The following is a 12872-nucleotide window of genomic DNA, read 5'->3' on the forward strand; positions in this document are numbered from 1 at the left end:
TGTTAGCATGTTAACAGTAGTTTGTGAAAATCGATCTCCTTCCATGCTGATGTGTTCCTTCCTTTGTGTGACATTTTTCATAACAGGGGGCCCAGACATCAAGCCCAGACATCTGAAAGGCCCTTAGAGTAGCCTCACTGCTCCTCTACAGCAACAGGTGCCTTATAAAGGCATCTGGTGTGGAGCGCTTGCTACACATCTCTCCAGGAAAGTGATCCAGGTGAGTGGAGACCTGGAGGGTTCCATCTCCAAACCAAACCAGGTTTTTCTGGAGGAGCTGCAGGAAGTATCATTAATGCCACAATAAAGAGGACAGATACCCACGATAACACATCATGCATTGGACAACAGAGGATTTTCCACGAGCTGATCATTTATAAGGCCTTTTCTGTCTTTCACATCAGCCGTTTTAGGCAGAACTCTGCAATACGATTCAATCCGCCACTATCAGCAACCGAGCAAACACACATGCAGGAAGGAGAACAGTCGAAAAGCCACCTGAGGTCGATGAGGACAAACAGACACGCATTAAAACCAGGCATATAAACAAGATAAATTTGCACATGTACGCACACAAAGCACACTTACCTGTGCCAGTGAAATAGTTGAACATACTCCAGAGGATATTCCTGATCTAGAAAATGGCAATCTAAAACAAAAAAGGTAAAATTTTTCATTTCAATAGTGAAATTACATCTTATTTTGTTTATTTGGACATTACAATGGCGTCATATGAAAACACCAAGATCGCTAGATGAAATCATCACTTTCTACAGCCTGTAGTGTTGAATGTCATTGATGCACTTTAAGCACCGTAATTTGGCAGCGTTTCAGATGGATGAGATTACAGGTTATCAAGTTGCCACCATGAAAATTTAAGCAGCAACAAACCTTGCAGAACAATTCAGAGACTGTCGGAAAAAAATCGATGATAATGTGCAAAACAAAGTCGATCCCCAAAGTAAGTGTAGTCGTCGGCTAAGATTACCATTGATATCAACACAATAAGAGATTTATGGTAATTGCACAGTTTTGCTAATATGAAACCACAACTATTGTGTATTTGACTCTCTCTCCCTCTTCATAGCTGAAATACCACATTTGCATGGTGCATGTATTTATGCAGGCCAGCATTAGACATCAAAATGGTAGATGACAATTTGGACATCTGGAGGCAGGAAGGTAACAAGGAGGGTAAGTTAGGAGTTACAGTGACATCTGTTTGGCTTCCCTTCCTTTTCCAGCCTCTCAGAGCAGGATCTCTCCTGCTTTTTTTTCTGGCATCTTAGCCATGAGAGACAAATGGATTTTGCTTCTCCCTGGATAAACGCTCAATCAAACACATACTCTAATACCTGTGCATGCATGTATTAAACACACACACACACACAGACATATATATATATATATATATATATATATATATATATATATATACATATATATATATATATATATATATATATATATATATAAAGTGATACATGAACAAAAGCATAAGTAACTTACGGAGAGAAGGCTTGGTGCATTGGACAAACAACTAGGCTCCAGTGGCCACTCACACACTCAGCATTTGAGAGACGGACAGCTGCGTAAATATGCCCGGCCCTCATTTCCGGGATCTGTAAACACAACAGCAAATATTTCCCCTGCTGTCATCTTCTCTATTTTCTTTACCTTACTCATCTCAAACGTGCCGGAGGAAGAGGAGAGGGGGTTTGGAGCCGCATCAGAGTGCGTCCAGGAAGTGCCACGTCCCTCGTGTACCTTCAGGAGCCAAATGCTGATTGAGGGGAAATGCGGTGGCAGGGTGGGACGCTACCTGTCCCCTGGGGAAAATGAAATGTAAATTTTGCAACGTGGGCTCATTTGCTGCAGTCTGGAACTGTCTGATACGACTTGACTGGAGGCTTATTTGATTAGCTTAATTCCAGCCTCGTATGGACCACCATAGCAATATTCCTGGAACATTTGTTAGAGCATTAGGCCCACAGTTAATGAACAATTTGTTCCGTTGAGCAACGGACCACAAGAGCCATGGTGAGCCATCCACACACTGCGAATAGGTTTTCATAGTCTTGACACCTGCTTAAGAAATTAGACTGGAGAACTTTCCACTGTAGGAGCATGGCCTCATTCATTTTTCTGCATTCACTTAATGAGAAAAAATCTGATTTCATAAGTTGCCAGTGCTCGGGTGGTCCTAACGGGGACAGTTGAACCAAAAAATACCAAAATTATTTTTGTCTCTCATTTTAACTGTAAGGCTTTCCTAGTCATTTGTAACACATTACAGTAATACAACCAGATTACTTCTTCTACTTAAGAAGTATTTAAATTATGAGATATTTCCACGAGTTGGCATTTATCAGGTTGAATAAATGCAAATTGGGTGAAGTCAATGTTGAGATGAGTCCTCTGCAGCTATAGAGGATAGCTAGAGCCAGAAATGCTAATGCCAGAAATACATTAGTAACTCTCTATAGCACTGTTAATTCACAGATATTCACATGAACAGTTTTCTTTCCATATCACTGCACCAGTCTCTCATGGAAGAGATAACATTGCAGCACAGCCAGAGACAACACATTAGTGTTTGCATATTTCTCTGTGATGAGCCTCTCATCCATGGTGCACATTTTCCTCCATGACACATTGCTGTTAAAGAAAGAAAGAAAGAAATGAAAACATCGTCTGATTTCTGGAGAGAGGTTTTCAAATGTGGGAGGCATAAAATGTACATTTGACTTTGAGGTCATCTGTACCTTTAACGTAACGCTCTGTGTGGGTCCCATCTTATCTGGTGTCCACTGTGAATGTTGTTAACAAACTAGTGTCCGTGGAGCTGCTGTGACCTTACACACCTACTTTTAATGCCGTGTTGTTCACACTCTCTCCATATGTTGCACTCTAGCAAATCTTTCCTTGTGTTGAACAGCATGGTGTAAGCAGTGTCATGACACATATAGTTAAACGTAGACTAAATTAAATCACTGCGATATATAACACAGCGGTGTGTTGATTGCACACCTGACTGCTAAACGGTGTCTACCTGATCATCTGTAGATAAAGCAAATAAAGCTTTTCCTATGCTTAGATCAGGTAACTTCGTTCCAACTACAGACGACTAATGCAACTATTTGACCTCGATGCTTTTTTATTGCTATCAAATAGTTTAAACATTTCACAGTCACACCGTTAGCAAGACATGATGTAATCAGCACAAGTAATAAGCGGTGGGGCAAATCGGAACGTAAATGTCACCGTTGGTGTGTGTTGTTCTACGGCCACTCTCGATGTACAGGATTTGTTTTTATTTTTCTATGTTTATGCTGCTCGCTGTTTCCCTCCCCGTACTTCATCAGAGGAAGCAGCTTTATGATACCCTTACACCATTAAATAGGATGTATTTTTAACAATTTTATAGCTCATTTGAAGCGCTTCGTCTTATTTATCCTTCTTATATATTAACATAGGATGTAGTATTAAAAAGGCATTTTTTTCTCTCCCCTCCCTTCGACATCTTTTTTCTCTCCATCCCTCTGCCCTTCTTCCTCCAGCTTGCCACGCTCTCATTTGTCACATTTACAATGGAAACATCCAAATTTACAGATGCTATCAATTAATCACCTCCGCTCTAATTACAATCCAATTAACCCCTGTATCCACATGCCATGCTGCAGGACTCACCCCCCTCCCCCTCCCCACCCCCACTGTCATCAAGCCACTCTGAGAGAGAGAGATAGAGGGATGAAGGAGGAGGGGAAATGGGAAGCAGAGTCAGATTTAATAGAAGAAAACCTGGAAGGTAGAACGCTAGAAAGCATTCATTTTAATTAAGTGGGGTGTTCATACGTTACATCAATAACTGCTGTTTGGCAGCCGTTTAGGAAACCAGGCTGCAAAGTTGGACTGGATGAACATCGGTGGTGAGTTTCATAATCCTGCATGTGGGGGGAAAAAAACACAACATGATAGGTGAGCTCAGTCTCAGTGGAGGATCACAGGTGAGCCGAGCTGTGACAAAATAAGGAAAAGAGAGCGACAGAGTAAGACAGAAAGAAAGGGGAAGACGGGGTGGGCGAGGGCTGAAGGACTGGAGCTGCTGTTGTCACGAGGATTCAAGAAAGACGAGAGAATGTGCCCATAAATGACAAGAATGTTCTTTGTTTGGGAGAGTCTCACAGGTGTGTGCGTGTGTGTGTGTGTGTGTGTGTGTGCGTGTGTGTAGACGGTTATTCTCGCATATTTTGTTACCATGGCCTGTATTTGCATCTTTCTGATTGTTAACAACAAGACAGACAACAACTGACCTTGAGTTGAGGTTTTTACCATCTAAAAAGGAATTCCTTTCTTCAGCACTATGGCTCCTGAGGGAATGTTGGCTCTTCAGTGACCCAAAAAAATTGATAAATGTTTTCTACACCAACTCCACTTAAGTTTAATGAAACTTTGAAAGCAAACTGAAAAAAGCACACAATTCACAAAGACACTGCAAATGAATGTATTTTTTCTGATTCAGTCCAGGTTGTCATCCACAGTTTGCAAACCTGGATGAAATAAATAGATAAATACAGTTTCAAATCTAGTACTTAATCTCTTATTCAACATGCAGGAAAAACAAAGCAGGACATTAAAGATGTAGTTCACATGTGCAAATTAAGATTCACACCAGATAGGCAGCACCCATTTGTATTGTAGACGTGTGCACTTGAGAGAAAGCCCTCTCTCACACACATACACACACCAGCACAGATGGATATACCACCACTATTAGCAGCACTGGATTTACAGTGGCCCATAAGACTTCAGCCTTTAATGCCACGTGGGGCCTGTTTTACAGCGCTACCCTCGGGCCCCAATCGGCTTTCAATTAGCAGGTGAGCTGCAGCCATGTTCCCAATCAATAGCCCAGCACAGGCAGGCTACAGGCACCCTGGGGCCCAGGCCAGAAGGGAGGAGAGAATGGGGAGGGGTAGCTGGCAAGAGAAGCTGAGGCAGAAGCCTGCCATGCCACCATTGCAGGGGGTTGTTTGAAAGGGTTGGAGTTGACACTTTCTCTGCTTCTTTACACACTGCAAATGCCCTATTGTGCAATTTGTCTTGAAGTGAAGCCACATTTTTTTTCCTTTTATAAAAGTCTTGTAAAATTGAACTACCAAGAAGAAGAGTTAATGATCTGTTGGCAACCTTAGAGGCAGAAGCTGCTCTCATATCCAGCCAGGAAATAAAAGGTGTGCTGCTATAAACGAGGAAATTAGAATAAGAAAAAGAACACACAACTCAGGGCAATTTGCATAAAATTACTAATGTGTTCATTTAATACAACCATTTTCAGAAAATACCAGTTCAAAGATGAATGCAATTTACTGGGTTTTCGCGTCTGTATCTTGGGTCATTGGGATTAGAACTGTCGACCACAACACAACTCAATGTTCCATTTTAGCATTGGACCAGTTCTTTGGTTTTTTAACAGCCCATCTCACAGCTGGTGCAAACGTAGTGCATCTGAATAATAAATCCAACTGAAACAGAGACACAGATGGAGGTAAGGACAAAACAAAAGCATCGGCTCTGCGTATGTGTTAGGAGCCCAAATCATTTCAGTTTTAGAGTAACCTAATCCTGACCAACATCCAAACGTGTGTGGAGAAATAACAAACGTGCCAATGCAGGAGCAGAGCAAAACCTGTCAGTGTATCTTGGATTAGCGCTGTTGATGTTCGATCAGCTTTGGGTTGATCTGAAACACTTTTTCCAACTTTATACGCAATAGGGTGAAGCATGTCAAATTCCTGTGAATGGCATGCAGCCTGGCGATGGCGGTTCGAATGTTACAGCCACTGATAAGACGTAAGAAGCCATCATTAATAACATCTGAGTGTTTAGCTCTCCTCCCTGTTCCACAGAAACAAAGGTTAAAGACTCTTCTTTTCATGCTGCTCTAGTGCTTCCCAAGCTCTGCTGGTGGCGCATATAAAATGTTCCACCAGATGCCAACAGAGCTGTGTTTCCCATCACACATTATCTATCGCGGAAGACCAGATTGCCTCCTGAAATCGCACCACGGGACCACAATGTTGTCCACTGGTTTTTGCAATAGTGGTGGGGAGATCAGGACAGACTGAGCTTCCCAGCAGGATTGTACAATGTATTTCACTCCAAATTCAGACATTTTAAATTCATCGTCATGGTTTCTGGACTTTTTGATTTCAATCTTTTTTTCTTCCCAGTGCAAAAGACTTATTAAATAGGCTTTTACAATTGTGGTTGGATATATCTTTGCTCAAGAAAAAGCCTCATGCAGACAGGACCAAATGGCATGTCATAAGATAAAATAATGTGGCATTGATGTCCTTTCCATGAACATCAATGACAGGAGTCAAGTCAAATTCATCATTCAAACAGCCCGACATGAACACAAATGCTGCCCTTTGTGTTCAGGACATTTTAATGCTCCCGTACTGGAAGTTAAATAACTGACGCCTATAGGACTAACTGAAGATTAAGTGACTTATTAAAATAGCATACACACGCACACACGGGCCGATATGCATCCACATGCACTCACAGCTGTCAATTCTACAGCTCTCATCAAGGATAAGCTCAGTCCGACTCCACAGAGAGGACGAAGAGCACGAAACAAAATTTAGTGTTTCAATTCTCATCCACCTCTCGGAGACGCTGTTGCAAGGCAATATAGCCAACTCATTTTAATTAGACTCACAGAGCACCACATGCTTTGGTCTTTACCTCCAAAACATGAAAAAGAAAAATCCCTTTCCCCATAGTGACAGCAGAAAGAGGGGAGGGGGTGGGGGGGTCTGCCAAAGCAGGCAGTTTGGCACAGAACTGACGATCAGTAAAAAACAGAACAGAGTAGCACTTTTACATCACGTTATATTGACTGTCAGAATAGAAACACACTCCCATCAAGCAGTTTCCTGTCTCTGTGCCTTTTTTTCTTAATTTACCTCTGATTTTGTAACAAAGCATGCATGGAGGAGAGGTTATAAAAGATCGGAAGAAGTTGGGGAAAGAAAAGGAGAAGTGGAGCTCCAGGGTGACTAAAGTGGCATGGGTGTCTTTGAAGGCACCGCAGCAGGAGGAAGGTTGGCAAGAGAGGAGAGGGAAGAGGTGGGAAAGATAACCGGGCCACCTCCAACACCCTCTGTCTCCCTCCCAGCGCCAGTTTTATCAGAGGGGGTGCAATGAGGCTTTGAAGGCATTCCAGCAGGAGGTGCGTGATTGTGTGCATGCGCCTTTTAACATACGCACAGAGTCACGTGTGCAGAAATCCGGCGCAGATTCAAACGCAGGGTGTTCGCACGTTCCGTTCATGTATCCGTGCAAGTGATGGGAGAGCAGGCTGCTACATTACATCTCACTCTAAGTGGTGGAGACGCAGAGTTAGAGCTGCTGGAAGGCAGGGAGACAGGCAGCTCTTCCCTCCACACATCTCTGTTCAAAGGCACCATCAAAGTCTGGCAGAAATGTCAGTGCTGCAGGCAGGGGACCGGCCTCTGAATGTCAGTCCTTCTCAGGTCAACATCCAGACCCAGCCTGCCTCGCAGACAGAAATGGGTGGAGATGGGGGCAGGGAGTAGATGAAGATAATAAGAGAAAACATGGGGACAGTGATTAGGGGATGTGATAAAGTGATAGAGAAAGAGAAAGTTGTGAGAGGGGAAAAAAAGTGGGCGTGATAAGGACAGGGAGACAGATTGAAGGGCAAAATAACAACAGAGGGGAGAACAAAATGTTGGCTTTGGCTGCTTGTAGCAAGACTTTCATTCTGTCAGTGTGTGTTTCTGTGGGTGCAGCAGGATGTCAAGTGACTTCAGGCCAGAGATCAAGGAGAGAGAGGAGAGACTGAGTGAAAGAAGTAATAAGGGAGAAACGGAAAAGCAAAGCAGACAATACATAAAACACCCTCTGCTTCTGTGCACATCTGAAATGCAGTAGTACACTTGCAGATAATAATGTAATATAAACCAGAGAGACACAGAGCAAAGAAAAAAGATACACACACACATGCACAAAATGAAGCCTGTCAGATTAAAGGAGGGTATTGAATGGTGAGCGAGCAGACAACACATCTAGCAGGGCTGGACTCCAGAGGCAAGCACCACCATACCAAAGCTCAGGGGAAATTCAGAGTCCACTTAATAGTGAATTGGTGATGGGACATTGCGTGTGTCTGGGCACAAGTTCATGCATTAATGTTAGCAAGGTGTGCTGGACGAAGAAGAGCACCCATGATAGCTAAATAAGAAATAAATAAAGAGGGGGGGGGGGGAAGAAAAATACCGCACTTGATGTAGGAAGAAAACTCCAGAAAAACACCACCCCCCAAAAAAAAACCTAAAAAGAGTCACAAAGCTGAAACACAAAGATCAGGAAATGAAGAGAGATGTTCAAAGACAGCAAGAGTAGAGAAACAAGCGTATACGGCGGCAGGGATAAAGGCACAATGAGGCTGCTGAAGAGAGGGTATTGAAAAGCAGAGTTAGAAAATAACATGGAAATGGACAGAGGGACAGAGATGGCAACCAGGAGTGAGAAAGAGTGGTGAAATAGAAAGGAGCTATAAATAAGGGTGAAACAGGGCTGCTATACAATGAGCCTAAGAGTCCATCTGCCAGCAAACATCTCTAATGGCAGAGGAAATTGACGGGTGAGTGCTGTGAAGGAGCCAAAGAAAAGCACTGCAGAGCCCAACATAAAGCGGGGAAATACAAGTGACAAATTAATGTTTTGTTATTTTTTTTTCCTGTGGCCCCATAATGACTAAAAAAAGGCTGTCATTTTCTTCCCATTGATAACACAAAGGTCGTCACGTTGGCTCTAGAGAGCCTACCAGGCAGGATGTGCAGTTGGGCTGCACTGACTGTGTTCGGAGAGTCGCTTCATCAAAATAGGGACATATACGTGCACACGAAGTGCACGTGTGGAATTATAGTGACCAGAGTTTTTACACTGTAGCAGGAAACACACACCGATCAAGCGGACCAGTCACAGCTGTTACGGTCTTTGTCGTCATGGTCTGTAGTTACATTTTTGAAGAGGTGCCCGTCATGCTATGGAGTAGGGCTCCAGTTGTGTGTATGTGAGTGTGTGTGCGTATGTGTGTGTGAGTGTGTGTCTGTGTGTGCCAGCCAACGTCTGCCGGGTGCTTGCCTGCCTCTATAGATGGAGGCTCAGCTGGGCAGGAACTAACAAGTAACTTCAAGATGGAGTAAGGAGTGAAAGAAATGGAGAGCGAGAGAGAGAGAGAGAGAGAGACTGAGATGGTGTGTTTAAGGGAGAGTGAACGAGAGATGAGAGAGACAGGAAGCAAGAAGAGGAAACAAAAAGGTCTGCTGGGTGTAAAGTTTCCCCTGGATATGATATGTGGATATGGGGATGTCATGAAGTCTGTGAAGTGGAAATAATAAAGAATTAGGATTGTCTCTGTAGACAGGAGAATTAATCCAAAATGAATTATGGAGTGGGGGAAAGGAGGAGAGGAGAAAAAGAAAATCAACATCAGCTATTTCCTTTTCCTATGCTTCAAGGCAGATGGGGGTGGTTTGTGCAAGTACTGTGAACCCCATAAAAATTAAATTAATAACAAAGGGAAAACACACAAAGCGGGAGGGGGGGATTGATACGGGGGTGGGGAGCAATAGTCGTACGGAGAGCAAGGTTACAGATGAAAAAAAAAAGACAAGCGAGATTTGAGGGAACTGAGGGTGTGCCAGATTGCATTGCTCTTTTGTTCCCCCCTCGTCTCTCTGGAAAGGCTGCCGGTGTTAAAGAGGAGATGCCGCCGAGGCCATTGTAATAAATGCCAATTGTAAATTGCGGAGTGGAATTATACGGCGTGCAGATGGATCCATACGCCTGAGCAAAATGTGGCCAAAAAAACTGGAAGCGATAATTAAGACTTAGGGGGTGAATGACAGAGCCATTTGTGACGACAGAATATGGCGTCTCCGAGCTCTCTGGGAAACAGAAGGGCTCGGAGAGACTCGGTGTCACAAAACATTACCCACACAGCTGTTGGCTTTATGAGCAGCAATAGTGTTAAGTCCCTTCCTCCCTCCCTCTCATCCCCTATCTCCTTCTACCCACTTCTTCGACGACCCCCCCTCCTCCTCCTCCTCACCTCACCCGTCTCTCCTCGGTCACCACTCAGCACTGCTGTTCTTTTTCCCCCGTTTGTGCCGTTTCAAAAAACGACCACCTGCCTCCTCCCCCAAAAACACCGCCTCCCGTCGCCTTTGTGACCTCGCGCCACCATCCTTGCTACCACTGAGGGATGAGACAAGGGCTTGTGCTCCATCATTCATATCGTACTATTTTCATAGAGGAGGCACATAAATATAGAGGAACATTCAGGCTGAAAATTCAATAAAACGCTCTCACACCGACTGTGCTTGCTACTGCTTTGAATGGGAGTTTGGGCTCACTGGGCTCTCTGCGGACTGTAAAGTAGGAAAATCGAATTCTGATGTTTTTGCTTTTGCTTTGTCGGATAAAGAAAAGGGGGGAAAAATAGGTTTGTGTATGCCACACCTGTTCTCAGCATGTCCCCACGTCCATGCCTGATGCACTGCATGTAAGGATCAAGAACAATATGGGTGCTTTGTTCTGGCAAACTTTAAGTATTCCTTTCTTCTCCAAAAAATCACCTAAATATGGGTTCTTTCACCCGACACGTGGACTGACTGCAACTTTGATGTACCTAATGCTGCTTTTCCAGCTCGCGGTACCTTTGTTGTAGTGGCGATGTCGGGGGGGAACCGCTGTGATGAGACACCGTGTGCGACAAACACAACAATGGAGAATATGGTGGGGATTATGTTGTTGTTTGTTGGTCTGTGGTTGCTGCAGAAAAGAAAAACTTTGCTTTGAGAAAAGGCTGAACTGAGAGCGATAACAGCCTGCTGAAACAGGAGAGGGCGTGATAACTTCGCAATAGTTGCACAACGCTAGATAAATGTTTATTTGTCCCGCTAAAACAAACATGAAATGGTAGCCTGACTGAAATCACACTAAATTGAAATTGTCATAGTTGTAATGAGACTCCCACTGCAAGGGAAAGTGTAATCGAAGGGGATCTACAACACGCTAGTTAAAGAACCACACATTTTGGACCAATAAGGACATCCAATTTATGATGTGTCAGCTCGAGTTTCCGCTCAATATGCTACCGGTTTGCCACTGGCTAACTTCTTTGTTGGTTGTTAGTCGGTCTGTGACTTAAAAGGTCAATTAGGAAAGGTCCGATACTAACAAGCTGAAAGCAGGCATATGATGACCTATTCTAGTGGAGTCTGACATAATTCTGTCAATCAATTGATTCCAGAAGTCCAATTAAATGGCCATGTGGAGGAATAATAACACAACAGGGCATTGTAGCATTAATACAGCATTGTTGTTTTCTACAAACTACAAGCTGATGCTGCCAGCTAATGAAATTTGCGATGCCATTATGTGTGTATGATATATGTATTTGAAATTGCACACATGTAAATTCTGTCTGTCTGGTTGGCTTTCTCTCCTGGTCTCAACTTCCTCTTTGTCTCTGTCCCGGTGGCCTTTGTGGCGTACGGAGTACCCTGGAAAGTCTTAACTCAAATGAGACCCCCTTTCGCACCCTGTTAAACCACTGACCTTCTCTGTCACTCAGGTGCCCGCTGCTGCCGACGACAGGGGCCTGAGCTGCAAGCTAAGAGACTCTAAGCTCAATAAATGTGTGGGTGATTAAACAACTCGCTGTAATTGCTCCTTTTGTGAAGAAATCAAACGGTAACACTTATTATGGAGGCTGGGAGGAAGGGATGGGGAGAAGTCGCTTCCTCTGTGACCCTCTGCCCTTCCGTCACCACCAAACACCCATTGTGCATGTTTACCTGCGAGTGTGTGGTAATGTGCTTTGCAAATGTGCCACAGTGTGTGTGGTCACCAATGCAAACAAAGAAAGCAAATTAGAGCAACACCAGAGCTCCCCTCTGTGGTAGAGGGCTGAACTGCAGGGAAAAAATAGGCCGTTGTGTTGGGGGCCTGAGCCAAAAGAGGGGGTCGTGTCCAACATGAGGACTGGGTTTCAGGGAGCATGTGAACACTACACACCATTTGCTACTCTCTCTCACACAGATATGCAGATATTATTGTGAAGGTCCGGCCACTCGATCTCTCCCACTGGCCTGCTGACAACAGTCGGGGACTCGACTGGCAGAGAAGTGTCCAGTTTGCAGGGAAAGTGATTTCCGTGGTTAGAGGCCAAGCAGATTTTAGAGATGTTTTTCTCTTAGAGGCGAGCATACGGACTGCAATGTGTAACACGGCTAGAAAAAAATCAATGTAGGCAAAAGATGAAAGTGGTCTCATGTTTAGTATTGCACCCATCCACCCAGAAAGATGCATGTTACACACTAAATTATCATTCTATTACTGAATCTATTTCTAGTTTTGTTTTTCAGCTGGTAAGCCTACTTGCACACTGAACTGGAACACAGTATCTATTCATAAAATCTCCATTTGCCCAGTATTCCGAATGTACGCAGCAGTGTTGACATTTAGTTTGGTCAGCAATTTGTTTTCATTATTCACCCACTTCCACTGCAATATCAAATCATAAGCGTGTGTCAGAGCCGAGCAGATCTTTAGCACCCATTTCACAGCATGATTAAGTAAATGTTAAAAAATTAAAGGATGCATTGTGTTGTGAGCTGAAGTTCTGATGGTAGTTTCTCATTGTGTCTGCTTGAATATAAAAGCTGTGTTGAAAATGAAAACGGGAAAGAGTATCGAGGAGGTGGTCTTTGTGCCTGCTGGTGGAGTAACGGTGCCCCCTTCTGCTCAAATTTATCAAACAAAGTATC

At 43.7% G+C, this 12872-nt stretch overlaps 1 long non-coding RNA gene across 1 annotated transcript; it reads right to left on the bottom strand.

Moving 5' to 3' along the window:
• Positions 1 to 403: 403 nt before the first annotated feature.
• Positions 404 to 1716, bottom strand: LOC115252219 (uncharacterized). The gene is made up of 3 exons (XR_003890634.1): positions 1510 to 1716; positions 589 to 649; positions 404 to 498 (listed from the first exon to the last, which is right to left on the bottom strand). It is a non-coding gene; the product is annotated as an uncharacterized lncRNA (long non-coding RNA).
• Between the last annotated feature and the right edge of the window lie 11156 nt (positions 1717 to 12872).

The sequence above is a fragment of the Takifugu rubripes genome, chromosome 13 (genome assembly GCF_901000725.2).
Source record: "Takifugu rubripes chromosome 13, fTakRub1.2, whole genome shotgun sequence".
Taxonomy (NCBI): domain Eukaryota; kingdom Metazoa; phylum Chordata; class Actinopteri; order Tetraodontiformes; family Tetraodontidae; genus Takifugu; species Takifugu rubripes.